This window comes from Microtus pennsylvanicus, chromosome 4 (genome assembly GCF_037038515.1).
Source record: "Microtus pennsylvanicus isolate mMicPen1 chromosome 4, mMicPen1.hap1, whole genome shotgun sequence".
NCBI lineage: Eukaryota > Metazoa > Chordata > Mammalia > Rodentia > Cricetidae > Microtus > Microtus pennsylvanicus.
Genome location: NC_134582.1, coordinates 43948785 through 43962570, shown reverse-complemented (window position 1 = coordinate 43962570; position 13786 = coordinate 43948785). Strand labels below are relative to the sequence as shown.

At 46.7% G+C, this 13786-nt stretch overlaps 1 long non-coding RNA gene across 1 annotated transcript in view; it reads left to right on the top strand.

Annotated features, from left to right (window-relative positions):
* Positions 1 to 10600, top strand: part of LOC142847767 (uncharacterized) — a 207113-nt gene extending 196513 nt beyond the window's left edge. Inside the window, exon 4 of the long non-coding RNA XR_012910300.1 lies at positions 10372 to 10600. This is a non-coding gene — a long non-coding RNA (uncharacterized LOC142847767). The remainder of the gene's footprint in view (positions 1 to 10371) is intronic.
* The last annotated feature ends 3186 nt before the right edge of the window (positions 10601 to 13786 follow it).

Genomic DNA, 13786 nt, shown 5'->3' with positions numbered 1-13786 from the left:
CTCCCTCTCTCACTCTCCCGTCTTCCCTCCCTTCCTCCCTTCCTCTCAAAAAAAAATTCACAATCAGAAGTCAAGATGAGTAACAGACACTGGCTAAAACATGGTGATCTCTGGAGCCATGCCAAGAACCTTGAATGTGTGCTTCATGCAAATGCACGCGCCAGAATGCAGAGTGGATTTGTTGGTGCCAAGTACCAGGAAGAAGAAAGTAGGATGCAGACTTTATTCCTGGAGTTATGAAATGCTTTGGTAGCATGCCTTGTGAATGTTCTAGAAACATGAACTGTACACTTGAAGAGGGAACATTTGGTCTCTGAAGTATATGCTTTTTTCTTAAAGCACTGTAGACCTAGAGAGTTGATTCAGTGTGCTCACTTGTGCTGAGGTTCAGATCGCCCAGCATCCACATAAAAGCCAGGCATGGTGGCATGCACCTGCAGCCCAGCACTAGAAGGGTAGAAACAGAAGGATCCTGGGGGCTCACTGTCTAGCAAGCCTAGGAAATAGCAAGCACCAGGTTCAGGGAGAGACTTTGTCTCAAAAAATAAGGTAGAAGCTGGAAACATGGCTTAGGCAGCCAGGTGCCTTCCTTGAAATCATGAGGACTTGAGTTTCCCGGCACATAAAACCACCCACAACTCTGGTGGAGTGGGAAGGGAAACAGGGGAGTCCCCAGACTGACGGTTAGCCCTTCTAGCCAACCAGCGAATGCTGTTTAGCGAGAGACCCTGTTTTAAAAAGATAAGGTGGAGAGTTATTGAGTAGTTGACAGGTGTCAAGCTCCGGCCTTCACATGCACACATACTCACTCCCACCTTATGCACATGCGCACACATATGCACAAATCAAAATTAACATTTAAAAGGGGGGAACGATCAAGGAAGACACTTGAAGTTGAGTTCTGGCCTCCACTTGGGCACTCACGGGTGAAGCACACCTGCACACACATGTGCATAAATGTGTCTACCACACACATGCAAATATACAAATCCCTAGAAAAGATGTTCATTGAGATGGCCGTTGAAGAAATTTGAGTGAATTGTGTATTAATTTCTTTCCATTCATATTAAATTTTGTAGTGATACTTCATTTGCATTTTAATAAATAAAACTTGCAAGATCAGAGAGTAAAACAGTCGCCCTGGTCAACCTTACAGACCAGGCAGTGGTGGCACACACCTTTAATCCCAGTAGCCACACTAGTTTGTCATAGAAACTGGACAGTAGTGGTGCACGCCTTTAATCCTAGCTCTAGAGAGGAATATAAAATGGGAGGAGACAGCGCTCAGGCTCAGGCTCAGGCTCATTCTGAGGATTCCTGGAGGCTGGATCGCCATTTTGAACTGAGGTAGAGTTAAGAGCCAATGAATGGCTGTTTTGCTTTTCTGACCTTCAGATTGAATCCCAGTTTCTGTCTCTGGGTTTTTATTAATTGTGCTAAATTTAGCTTGGATTTGATAATGGTACTGTGGAACTATTTAGAGATTATTTAAGGAAGTATTTAGGGAGAAAGTGATATCATATTTATATTAATTTCAAGTGGATTGGAACAAATATATTAGGGGCAGGCAAATTTGAAAATATTTTGATAACTGACTCATTGTGTTATTCTTTTAATTCTTTTTATACCTTGATTTACCTTAAAATAGGAATACTGGGGTGTGAGACCACTTATTGAGTACCTATTACAAAGCTTGTGGGAGACACTAAATTCCTGTGTATTGTCACAGAGAAGCCAGGAACGTTGAAGCCCCAACCATCTCCCTTCTGAGGGACTCAAAATGGAGAGTCGATGGTCCGTTTCCCGTCTGTAATTCGCTTGGTCCCACCAGCAACAGAGAGGGAGAGAGTCAGGCAGTCCATGAAGTTCCTGCTGTGTCTTATGCTTCAAAGTAAAATGGTTGCTCCAGGCTCATGGGTGACTTCATAGCATCGACTGGGTGACACAATTTCCCAGTAGTGGAATGCTTGCCTAGCATGCATGAGGCCTTAGGTTCAATCTGCAGCACCCCTACCAACCAGCGAAACCTCACAGAGTGCTAATACTGACTTCATTCGTGAACTCAAGGCTGATGAGTTGGTTGAGGTGATGGCATAGGAAAAGACGGATGGGCATGAGTGTCTTATAGGCATGGAGGAACCCAAATGGTCAAGGCTTGAAACTCAAGGCTTAGCAGATGAACACATACACAAGAATGAGGGAAGCCAATGCCCAAGCCCCACTTTAGTAAACTGAAACCATGGGACATCTTTATCCAGGTGCTTTTGGCTAGTGGGTAGAAAAAAAGTGACATATTCTGTCTTCCAGCTCCTCACATTAGCACTGCATACACTTCAGGGACCTGTCACTTGCCTGGCTCCCTCCCCCCCCCCCGTGTCCCTCCCTCCCTCCCTTCTTTCTTGGAATGAATTTCACCCATATGCTAGGAGAAAGCATTCTAGGATTCAACCAACTGGTGTTTACCTTATAGAGGGGGATTCCAGGGTCTGGGCTTGGAGCAGTGGTAGTGGCTGTTGAAGGTGGTAAAGCAGCAAGAACGTAATGGGGTTTTGAGAAGCTAAGTAGGGAAAGCAGAGAAGATTGGATTTCTGGTTCACCCCTGACCACGGGCGCCTTCTGTTTTTAAAATAGATGAGCTTCATCCTTCCCAGAGCAGGGGCCAAAGATGGGAACTCAGAATGAGACGTCCCAACTGGGGAAATGAAGCTGCAAGAGCTCAATGCTGAAAAATACCGACTGTTTCTTTTTTTAAGTTAATATTCCAAATTTCTTATGAAAGTCAACTTAAGACATCCAGGACACAGGAAACAAGGCAAGAGGCCACAGCCAGCTGCCTCAGAGGACTCGGGACACTTTCTTAATAACATCCAGATGGTTCCACAGAAATTGTTAACATCTTGGGGGGGGGGGGAATCAGCTGCAGAAGAAATGAGATTCAAGTGGTTTAGGAAGGCCAGCCTGGGGGAGAGTCCCCAGGGACAGAGAGCACTTCTGAAATATAACCCACAGTGGTGGGATCACTGCTCCCTATAGCAGGGAGGTGAGGAGGGTGCAGGCACAGCCGACTGGTCCGAGAGCCTTCTGGCTGGGAAGGGTGGCCCAATGGTCTGGCCTTCTGCTCAAGTTCCATTCACTAGTTGGCATTTACGGTGACTCTAGGCTCCATTACAGTTAGTGGTCTTGCTTTAGAGAGAACTACTTATTCCCAGTCTGCTGTCTCTGCGAGGTGCCATGGGCTCAGAGCTCAGAGTCAATTAGTTTTAAGCATGTATGGCCATATTTCATCTTAGAAAAAACCATTACAAATATGGGGTATTTATAAATATAATGTATTTGGGAAATGATATATTTTCCACTGTACGAAAATAAACTAGCAGCTTTTAAATTAGTCAATGTCTCGATACCAACAATGGCTAGCATTGTTTTTACTCAAATAGTTCCTAAGTTTATTGTTCATTAAAGCTTTATTGCATTTGAAAACAATCTGCACCTTAAATTTTCTCATTTCCCAAGGATTGCTTAGACATCCGTTTCGTGGAGCCAAATAAATTTGGAGGGGAGAATTTAAAAATTCTTCTGGGCTGGGATGTAGTTCAGTGGTGGAGAGCTTCCTAGAATTTGTGAAAACCCAGGGTCTATCTTTAGCACCTCACGCTATAGTTACAAATACAATCCTTCCATTATTTTGTTGGAGAAAACAGAGGATCTCTACAAGGAATGTATGAGTTTTGTAAATGTTTGCATTAAGTGGAGAAGAGCTGGGAGCCCTGGGAGGGAAGGAGGATATGGCGGTCTCACCACAGTCCTGAATTTCTGTGGTGTGTCTCTTCTCCTCCTCCTGCCTTCCCACAGGAAGAGGAAATGACTTGCTTGTGGAATGTAACTGTGTGCACGCAATTCCCTTTGTTCCAACCAAAAATGGAGGCGAGGGAAGTTGGATCCACGGACTCGGAGCTTTGTCAGCCTTCAGCAACCCTAGGATTGTGTCATTCCCTGATGACATGTGAGAGCCTCGGCCTCCTACCCTGTTGTTCCCGCCTTCACAGACTCATACCCTCTGTCTGACTGTGACAGAAGATTAGGGTCTCTGAGGGCGAGCTGGTGTCCTGCCTTGCCGTTTCCAGGAAGCATGCAGAGGCGGAGGAGGAGCAGAAAGGATTTGCACATCTTGGAAGTTTTAGGCTGCTGGACCTGGACTTCGGAAAAAAAAAATTGATGTGTAAGGGGTCAGGGAGGACGCCTAATGCAGGAACCAGAATTCTGTCCAATGAGCAGGAGTGTCTGCCCTGGCGGATTCTTAGCCAGGTAAAGTCACCAGGAGCCCTTCCTTTCTTTTGGGAGAATATGGACATTTAAGCTTTGGATTTTTGAGATTCTGCTGAGCGACGCTGGTGGAATGCAGTGACTTTTTCCTTCCTTCCCAAACTGAAATCTGGGGAATTACTATTCCAAATGGACACAGAGTCCTGCCAAGTGTATAGGAAACTGGAATGACAGTGTGGGTTCCCACCATGAGGAACAGCAGAAGCTGAGTCCCCTGCGATTTCCAAGCACATCTATTTTTATTCTAAGGGGCTCTGTGTTTTCATTCAGCTTTGTGAGCCAAGGAATCCACATGGAATAGTCAGCGATTCCAACATAACGAAAGCATGCTACTTGTCAGTGGTTCCCCGAGATAGCCACAGGCACAGGCACAGGTCAGAAGGAGTCACAGACATTTGATTGTGAAGACCCTGTGAGAATTCATCTGCTCGTGTCTAATGGGTGTCTCCTGGACACATAACAGAGGAAACTGCCAATCATTAAGTCTTTGTGCAGCAGACAGTCCCTTCCCACCCTGGTATCGCTGCACCCTGGTCCTGGGAAGTAAATCTAAGGCTGCATGCGTGCCACACAAGGGCTCTACAGTTGAGCTTCACTCTCCGCCCAGGATATTATTTTTGATGTATAGCTCATCATTTAGGGCTGGAAATGGCTCATTTGGTAAAGTGCTTGCCACACAGAAGGTCTATAGTCAGTCCCCAGAACCAGTGTAAAAGCCTGGGTATGACTATGCACATTTATAATTCCAGTGCTGGAGAGGTGGAGGCGGAAGGCCCAGGGGGTTGCCGGCCAGCCAATCTAGCAGGATCTGTGAACTCCAGGTTTAGTCGGAGACTGTCTCAGAGAATAAGGTGGAGACCGATAGAGGAAGACACGGGATACCCACTTCTGGCATACACATGCACACACAAAAAGTGGAGCCTGTCATTTACTATGACATAAGTTAGCTATTTTCTGATACGTAGCTTGCATTACTATATAAAAGTCCAAATATATGTTTTTGATATTGAGTTCAGGTGGGATGGGAAGGGCCAGAGACTCAAAAGCCTCTATGAACAAAGCAGGTGGGTGTTCATTAGGCTTTCTTGAAAATACATGTTCTTAGTAACTCTTTGAAATTATCTATTTATTCATTGTAGGACTTCTGCTTCCTCCTTTAAGCCCCCCCCCCCCCCCCCGGTGACCATTTGTCTTGATTCTGTATCTCCAGAACTGGAACGGTGCCTGAGATGCAGTAGATACTTAATGCATCTACTAATGTTTCTAATTAAGTAGATGCTTAATTAATAACTTTCTTTCTATGTTCAACAAGCAAGGGGTTTGCTCCCTTTCCTTCTTTCTCTTTCTTGCCATCTTCTCTTAACCCTCAGTGCTGGGAATCAAACCTAGGGCTATATGCGTGTCAAACAAGCATGCTCCGCCACTGAACTATATCCCCTGACCTTAGGTTTCTGAGACACAGTCTCCGGGTGGAGAGATGGCTCAGAGGTTAAGAACACTGACTGCTCTTCCAGGGGTTCTGAGTTCAATCCCCAGCAACCACATGATGGCTCACAACCATCTGAAATGCGATCTGGTGCCCTCTCTGGGTGCACAAGCCTATATGCAGGCAGAACACTGAGACACCGTCTCCACGTGTAGCTCAGGCTAGTATGTACCAACTGTGTAGGCCAGACGGGGCTCAAACTCCCGATCCCCCCGTGCACATCCGAATCCCTTTCACCCACAGTTCTTTTTCATCCCTTAACATATTTTTTTAGAGTTATATTTATTTACTTGGGGTATGGCCTCCCTGCCATGGTGCACCTGTGAGAGTCTGTTCTCTCCTATCCTGTGGCTCCCAGGGATCAAACTCAGGTCATCAGGTTTGGTGGAAAGCACTTTTATCCCCTCAGCCATCTTGCCAGCCCCACAACTGTTTTTCAGAAGGGCAGTTATGAAAAAAGACATCACACATATTCTTATAGGTGACTTGGTTTTCTGTCATTGTTGCTGTTTGTTTTGCCTTAAGCTGCATATTAGCTGGGCTACACACGACATTATTCATTTTTAAAATATTTGCTCGCTCTGTACCAGGCGCGGTTCTCAAGTGAAAAAAAATGCTGTATCCATGGATCTTACATTCCAGCGGCGAGGGCCAGACTGGAGAAAGGAAATGTACTCTCTACCAAGTGGGGTAGGAAGGAAAGCAGGGTGAAGGGTACAGGAGTCTGCTGAAGGGAATCTGGGAAGAACATCAGTGGGGGGGGGCTGTCCTTACAAGGCTGCAGACGGGGGCATAACTCAGTACACAGCCTCGGACACACTGCCTAGTTGGCCCTGGCAAGAAGGTAGAGGTGAAGCCAGGAAGCAGGAGGGTTGTAGGAGGCTGATCAGAGAGCTGGGTCAAGTAAGGCATGATGCTTCGACTTTTACTCTTTGTGAAATGAGGTCCTTGAGGTCCGTAGAGCCAGGGCCCCTGGTGAGGACCATTTTAATTATTTTTATTTTGTGTGCATTGGTATTTTTGCCTGCATGTGTGTCTGTATGAGGGTGTCGAATCCCCCTAGAACTGGAGTTACAGACAGTCGTGAGCTTCCATGGAGTGCTAGGAACTGAATCCAGGTCCTCTGGAAGAGCAGCCAGTGCTCTGAACTAACGAGCCATCCCGCCAGTCCCTGAGGATCATTTTTAAAGCTTGCGTAGTAATTCAGGGCTAGTGGCAGAGTCTAGAAGTGGCTTTGTAGTCAGGGCCAGTAGGAAGTGCGGGAGGACTGAAGTGGGATGTGAGGTCAGAAGGCCCTTAGACACCCTGGCCATTTAGTGAGACGGAGAGAATGGTGGGAACAGAAGCCTTGTGGAAAAGGTATAAGAAGAACGGATGTTGGGGTGTGTTGAAACTTTGTCGATGCTCTGGGAAGAGGCCACCTAGGTCAATACATAGATGAGGATGAAGGACCAACTTGTGACCTTCTCTGGCAAGGATAACCACAGCACTCGCCAAGGTCCAAGAGGCTAGGGCCAGGTGGGGTCAATGTCAAGTGATGTAGACGCTGGAGCTGAGTGACCATGGAGCCTCCAGCCGAAAGCAATGAGTGCTGTGTGGTTCCCAGAGAGATCTGCCAGCAAGCTCGGAGAGCCCACCTCTGAGTCATCTGCAAGGGCCTTGTTTTGTCTATTGACTTCCTGCTAATGTTTTTTATTTTCGTTATTTCTCGCCCTCTGTTATGTATTGATCGAAGAACCATAAAGTCACTTTTTTTTTCTTTTAAACAAGACAAGAGATGACAGCATGAAGGTTTAACTTCAGAGTTTAAGCATTTAGCTTTTTGCTACTGACTGGGGGCGTATAGGCAGGGAAGCATAAAAGAACCCCCTCCTCCATATGCCTAGGGGAGAGCCCTCAATGTCTCTGAAGGCTGTCAGAAAATGCTAGCCTCGGCCTGGGCAGACAGGCCCAAGTCCCCTCTGCTGAGACACTGTAAGCGTCGATCTGGTGATGCTGAAGGCTGGTTGCAGCTGGACCTGGGCAGCGAGTCACTGTCTGCGGGGAGTAGAGTATCAGTGCTTCCTAACTGTGGGGAATTCTGCAGCCCCAGTTCCTTCATGACTGTTAACTCTTCCGTGCCAGTCCCCAGGGACCCAGTATAATCAGTTGGCAAATTCCTTTTGCAAGGAACCTAAATCTGAAGCCCCATGGGCTTTTCCCATAGCATAAATAGCATGCTATTCCCGTGCATATTGTCTCATTCGCAGGAAATAGTGTGTGAATGACATCACAGACCAGTTTTACTGTATCCCATTGACGTTTATTATGGAACCATTGTGGGAATGGCATGGTTCCTGTCCCACATAGTTAGTATATCCTACCTATTATGTTCAGGATTCTAGAGCCAATGTCAGCGTGGGAAGAGCACAGGGAAAAATTCCAGGATGTTGCACTGTCTTCAATGTCAGTGTTTTAGCAAAACTTGTCTCTAAATAATTCCTGGGCTCATTGACATCTATGACAAAGCAGGATGCTCTTCCGACCTGTGCCGTCTGCAGAGGTGGTGGGATGACAAGCTAATCTTTAGAGAGCTGGTTGGTGGGGAAGAGAACAGGATCTGTAAGATCCGTGTTATAGAGAACCGGTGTCCTCTACCTTTGGCGGAGCAATACCAGGACTTCCATGCCAATCCGGTCCTGCAGCCACCTGGCCTTAAGTCTGCACTTCTCAGCTTCTCCAGCAGCTAGGTAGGCTGAAGCTGGTTTCTGACCCATGAGAGTAGATGAATTTGCCTAGTAGCAGCCCCTTCTGAAGAGACCTTGGGTGTGTGCTTTACTCTTCCTCTGTCCTGATGTCTGAAACACAGACACACTTTTTCAGTTGAACTTAGGAATGATGGAGTACCCAGAGATTGGGCGAAGTCGTCATCCCAACTGTTACCAAGGCCTTTCCTGCGAGGGGGAAAAGGAACATTTATTTATTCATTTTGCTTCATTTGAGGGTTGCAGATCTTCACAGATGACCCTAATCTTAGCTAACTCAGCTGGCTAACTTCCCCTTGAGGGCATACAGTGCTGTGTTCCATGGTGTCGTTCTCAGCTACTGGGAGCATTGTACCCACCCCTACCCACAAGCCCTAGAACTTCTAGTTGCCCCAAGATCCTGCAGCTTCTTCCAGGAAGTCTGTTCTAGTCTCCGTCAGGTGAAGGGTGTTTGAATGGCTAGTGTGACCTGAGCCCACAGGTTCCCTCTACGATGCCAGGAACTTGTCCCTGTACACACCACTGTCCTCTGTACTTGTGTTTCTGTCTCTTGGAAGCTAGGCAAAGCCAGACAAGGATGAAGAGATGCAACAGAGTCTCTTCTTGGCAGCTGAGGGAGGTGCCTTCCACTCCTTGAGGCTGTTTCGTGTTATTACAGAAGTAGAATGGGTAGAAGATTCCAGCAGTGCAAATTCCAGCTTTCAGGGTGTCTGCTGGAAAAATCTCCATGTGTGTAAAGCCCCTTTTTCGAAAGACACTCCGTTTATATAACATTCATCATCTATGGAAAATCTCAATTATATCATATAAATGAGAGTATGCTGCATATTATAATGTCTTTTGTTGGGTGTGTACGGCTCAATGATAGAGCCCTTGCCTAGCATGTATGTACAAGACTGTGTGTTTGATCTCTAGCACCACAAATACATATTTTACATTTTGCTTTGAGACAAGGGCTTGCTTCGACCTTGGAACTCACTATGTAGACCAGGCAGGCCCCGAACTTTCAATGGCCTTCCTTTGACCTCTAGTTCTGGGATTACGGGTGTATACCACCACACTCCATTGCTTTTTAATTTTAATTATAATTGTTGCGATCTTCTAAAATAATATAAATGTGCCGACTACACTACTATGTGAATCTACAGTATTCCACTGTGTAGTAGGTGCATCAACATTTATTTAGCCACTTTCCATGAGCAGACATTTGCTGGCAGTTTTGTTGCTAGAAGCATTGCTACAGCAGATCCGTCTTACACTCAAGGCGGCTGCCAGGGCATGTGTAGGAGGCGCACCCAGAGCTGCATTTGCTGTATATGAACATCGAACCGTGTAAGTAGTCCCTTCTGCATTTACTCCTCGGGCAGCACAGCCCACGCTGCTTTTAGCTCAGATTCCCAAGTGGACCACAGCTAGGCATTCTCTTTGCTTCTTGCTCACAGCTCACACCTCTTAGGTTATTTCAGTTTCTGTTCAGAAAGAGCAGGACACGTGACCTTTCAAAAGACAAATGAGAAGGAGGTGGATACTCAGCTTGGGGGTGGAGGTGTTCTACGTTGTGTGTGCACTATGGGCAGAACTTCCCTCTTATTGTTACCAAGACAGTCATGATTATTGCCAACTAAGGTATGGACAGAAAGTAAATACTCTTGAGGAGTGAGGGGAGTCGCTGAGGCTCTTTGGGGAAGAAGCATCAGGAATGTCACAAAGAGAGGACAGACCACTCTTCTAGACATACCACAGAGTCTAGGGAGGGTGTCAGGCTTGGAGAAAGTAAGAAGTTAGGATTTAGGTGAGACCTGTGCTCTCTACCCCTAGCTCTGAATTTTTGGAAAACAACAACAATAACAAACAGCCGCAGGGCATGCCTCGGGAGAGGTATGGGGAAAGAGGGTTTCCCACACCATCGCCAAGGTCCAGCAGTGCTGTGTCAACAAGGAAGGGAGCAAGAATCCTCATCTGAAGTCCGCCTTTGTGTCCTCTCGTATCTGTTCTGCCATTCTCATGCTCCTTAGACTCCTGCCTGCTGCCCATCTAGATGAGGAGAGGAGCCCTTTGTACCAGAGGAGGTTCATGCAAGAGACCTGTTGTCAGCAGTCCTGCAAGGGCTGTCCGGGAGCCCTGGCTCCAGCCTCCTTCAGGTGACAGACCCTGCCAGGCTTTCCTGGAGCATCTGTCTTGGAAGGAGGTAGCACCCTCTCCTGGGCTCAATCCAAATGTTTTCTGCGTGTCCTGAAGCCATCTAGGATGTAACTGCCAGCATTTGTCTTTCTCCAGCAAGCCCTGCCCCATCACTGCCCCCTTCTGGCCCCTTGTGTATTTTATTTGAATGCCTCACTGGATTGTTGGTGAATTCAGTCAACATGGGAGACTAATGAAGATCTCTATGGAATCAAGAACTTATTTGAATCCTGTGTTGAAGACACAGGGTAGGGCTGTGATTATTAGAAAACCTTATGATCAAGGTAGTAGGAAACATGAAGAATGAATGCTCTATTGTATATGAAATATTGTTTTGAAGAACTGTTGTCAATGTGGGGACTGATGGAGATCTCCGTATTTGGCAAAGATGCCAGGGCACAGAGGTGTACACATTACCTAGAAGTCTTTTCATGTAGCCACAGACATTGGAAAGGAGTTGCCTAAGGAATAAGTGTGTCCTCACTCCCGAGAAGTCTCTGGAAAGAAACGTATTAGAATTTTTTTTTTTTTAATGGAACCAGTTAACGGAAACTCCACAGCTTTGGTCTTTCGGATTTCTTCCCATCTTCAGCCATCTCCTGTACTCTTCACCCGCCAGGCATTTGTTTCTCAATGACATTTACGAAAAGGAGGACTCTTGATGGCTCCTCATTGGTTCTACTCACTACTCCAGTTTCTGTTTCATCAAAACGTTTCCTGTCAAGACACACAGACACCCGCTATATTTAACCCTATCTGTTTCTAACGACTCTGCATGCTTGTTCGTTTGTAAGTGAATAATTGTGTCCAAGGTGGTTGCTCACATTTTAGTATAATAACAATAAAAAAAATCAATAACAGCTGTCACTCAATCTTTACCCCAAACTAAACACATAGTAACTATATATTATTCTGATAGATAGATAGATAGATAGATAGATAGATAGATGAATAGTCTGAATATCTATCTTTGTTGTTATGAGTTTTCTAGATGTGGAAATAAGGTTCGGTGGTGTCAAGTAACACCCCAACTACAAAGATAGAATCTGAGCTTGGAATTCTAGCTCTGGAGGTCTCGTGTACATTGCTTGTCTTAGCCACGAGTCTATAGTAAATGTGCAGTAATTGAGTGGCTAAGGAGATCACCTACGCTTATAAAGATCTAACAGAAAGCATTATGTTAGCAGATGGAGCTCCTTGAATGAGAGTCAAGTGAGCTGGAGGCATGGTAGTCGGGGTAGGTGGAAGCCCTGTGCTCTCCTCCTCTTGCGAGAACTCCACTAAGGGAAAAGGACTTGAAATCAGGTGTGCTGATTTCTGCCAGCAAAGCAGGGCTACCTGGATGGATGCTCCTGCCATGTAGGCAGGGCACTAAAGTCTGGGCCACACTGTCATTTGCTCCTCGTGACAGCCCCTCCTTACAGAGTTGCCTCAGAATGGTGAAGTGACTTGCCAAAGTCTCACAGGTAGTGCTCAACAGAGGCCGGACACTGGAGCCCCTCTGCGGCCTTCAGATTCTCTTATGGGCCTCTGAACACTCCTGCCATACAGAGGATCTCCCTGGCTAGGGTGGGAGGCAAGAGGAAGGGCAGGATCGCATTAGGACTGGGTCAAATGTGTAGCTGGGAATACCTCTGGTCCTGAAGATTTGAGAGTATGTGTCTGCCTGAAGCAAACCCAAAAGAAATCATGCCAAGGTTCAGGAAAGACTTGCAGGTGGATCTGAACATAAACCAGCATCTCACATTCCCCAGTGAGCTTCAGGAGCAGGGGTGGATCTTGTAGGGCTCACAGACAAGGTGAAGAAGCTCCTGGTTTGGGATAACAGGCTGCTTAGAAAGCCTTTCCCTTCGGATCCGGACAAAAAGGACCCTGGGAATGTGAAGCTTTGGAGACACAACGTCTTGGTTCTAACTCTTGCTCTGCCATCTTTGGCCACTCACCTGTCTGGGCCTGGGCATACTGAAGAATTTTGCAGGTGAGCACCTGGCCGGGTCAGCAAGGGTGGGGGTGGAGCGCTATGCTGGACCAGGGCTGTGAGGAGTGGGGAGTTTTTATAAAGGCTCCGGGGAATCACTTCCTGCAGCACGTGAGCATAAAATCCATAGTCCCAAACTGAACCCAAAAGTGGAGGGACAAACACCTGGCACCAAATAGAATTTCCTCTCGCAGATCATTGCTGCCCGAGGCAGCCACTAATTTCCAGAGCCCTTCTCCTCCACTGACACGTAATTGTCAGATTGTTTTATGAGCACAGCTTCCTGCCCCCTTCCGGCCTGCGTCCAAATGTGTTCCTCCCTTCTCCTCGCCCTTAATCACGGCTTTCCTGCCCGCAGCCCCAGGCTGGCAATTTCCTAAATCACTCGCAATAGGCTTCCAGCGCCCCGGGTGGGCTCTGGCTGCCAACATCCTGACCCCCAGGTCCCTGCATCTGTTTGATGCCCCTTCCCCCTACCTCATATATACCCTCCCCCCATCCCTGCTCCTGTTGCACCTAAGGTCAGGGAGAGAGTGGGACGAGAGTTCGAGGTTCCGGTATACCTTCCATGCCCAAACCCGGCCGGTTCCAATATAGTCCTTCATAAAAGCCAGCTCTCAAATTTTCCTCCCAGAGACTCGTAATTTTGTTGGCTATCTCTCTTTCTCTCTCCCTCTCTCTCCTTCAAAAGTGCATTCTCAGGAGGAAGTGCTAAATTCTAACATTTTGAGTTTAATTTTCCCCATTTGAGGAATTTCCGAGGAAGCAGCCTGTGGCTTTTTATACTTTAACTATACTTTTTTATTACTGAAGAAATTCACAATCACAGTAAAAATTTCAAACAAGATCGTTTTCAGATGGAAACCACAGTAACAACATTTTGTGTATTTTTCCAGGAAGACCCTGTGAGTAGGCCGGCATACCACTGTAGCTTTTTTTCTTTCTTTTGACTGGATCTCCATATGTAGACAAGGCTGATCTCCCACTCACAGAGATCCACCTGCCTCCACCTCCCAAGTGCCTTTTAAAGGCCTGTTCCACCAAGCCCCTCCCCCCTTTTCTTATACAAACAGA